The following is a 1653-nucleotide window of genomic DNA, read 5'->3' as shown; positions in this document are numbered from 1 at the left end:
GAAGAACTTCCTGTTTCGTTCCCTCCAGATATTATAAATCGTTGCCGATAGACCCAGTTTCTGAACCGTAGACCAAGATTTCCAAGATTGAGCGGACCCTCTATGAAGAATATCCTCCCAATTGTTCGGATAAGACAATAATCCCACCTCCTTTTTTAATGCAATCCCAAATTCTGCTTGAATACGATCATTCAAAAAATAAGTGATTATGCGTTTCAATCACTAATTTACAGAACACACACTTTAAATCCGGGGGTTCATGCTTCCACTGACTAATACGATCTTGGGTAGGCAATTTCTTCTGGCAAGCCATCCACATACAAAGAGCATGTTTTGGAATGAAGGCTTTATTCCAAACTAGTTTATACCAATGCACAATCGGATTTACCTATTTATGACCTAGTTGGTGTCATTTTGACTCAATCGGACTTTTTAACGAGAATTAGGCCTATCATATCCACTACCACCAAATAAACTCTCAATCACTCCAATCAATGTCTGATTAGACTAATTCTGATGAATTTAGCTATTTATACCCATTAAGGTCTTATCAAACTAAAAATGACCCAATTAGTGTCATTTTGGGCCAATTAGAATCCTTATGGAAATTAGAATCCTTAAGGATGACTTTTTCTCTCAAGGAGGCTTGTTCGTATGAAGATGATGTTGATGCTTTCGTATGCTCCTTGTTGATGTTTATGCTTTGTTTCGATTGGTTTCTGTCCTCGGTTTGTTTTGTGTTTCTTCTCCACTCGGTTTTGCGGATTAGGGTTTCCAGTTTTGACGGCGGCCTTGGGGTTTCTTGCGGTTTCGTTTCTTCTTCGTCTTATAGGATTGCATCTCGCTTGTTTTGGAGGTTATTTGTTCATGCTTTAATCCCGTGTTCTTCTTCCAAACCGATTCTTCTTGGATTAGGGTTTCATGTTTTTGGGAGGAGGCGGAATTAGGGGTTTTCTCAAAGGTTGGTTCATCGTCTTTATGTTTGCTTCGGTTGGTTGCTTCTTGATCGAGTGGTTGTTTTTGGTCGCTTACCATTTGATCGCATCCCCCTCTTAGTCTTTTCTTCTTGGCCGTTTGTACACGGCTAGGGTTTTGCGTTTTTCGTTCTTCTCTTCTTGGCCGTACGTCCACGGCTAGGGTTTTGCCTATAGGGTTTGCTGTTTTCTTTTGGTTAGGAGTGATCGCTTGTGGGGTCTTGCTTTGGGGATTTTCTTTGCTTACTTGAATCTGTTGCTCTCGGTTTTCAAGTCTTGGGTTGGTAGTATTCGGTTTCCTTGTCTAGGGTTTGCATGCACCTAGTTTTCACGGCTAGGGTTTGCATGCTTTCGTGTTGTTTGGGGGCTGATTGGTTTTCGTTGGGTTAGCCTCTTGCTTGCTGTGTTTTTGGTGGTTTTCTTGTGTGGGGACAATATCTAGTTTCTTTTCCCGCATCAAGTGTTTCTGTGGTCTTCGTCTCATTTGTTAAGTTTATTGATAGAGTATTCAGCACCTTTTTCTAAGGTCTTCGTCTACTTTATTGAGACTGCTTGACTAGGGATTCAGCGCCACGGCTTCTTGATTAGGGTTATAGTAGACTAGGTATTCTTGCCTTTGGAAAGGATGTCTGACTTTGCGGATGTCATCTTGGAAGATGATTCTTCTCAGGATTTTGCT

The sequence above is a fragment of the Cynara cardunculus genome, unplaced genomic scaffold (assembly GCF_001531365.2).
Source record: "Cynara cardunculus var. scolymus isolate 2C unplaced genomic scaffold, CcrdV1 Un_Scaffold_2182, whole genome shotgun sequence".
Lineage (NCBI taxonomy): Eukaryota > Viridiplantae > Streptophyta > Magnoliopsida > Asterales > Asteraceae > Cynara > Cynara cardunculus.
The sequence above is the reverse complement of the archived record's forward strand: the minus strand, read 5'-3'. Positions refer to the sequence as shown.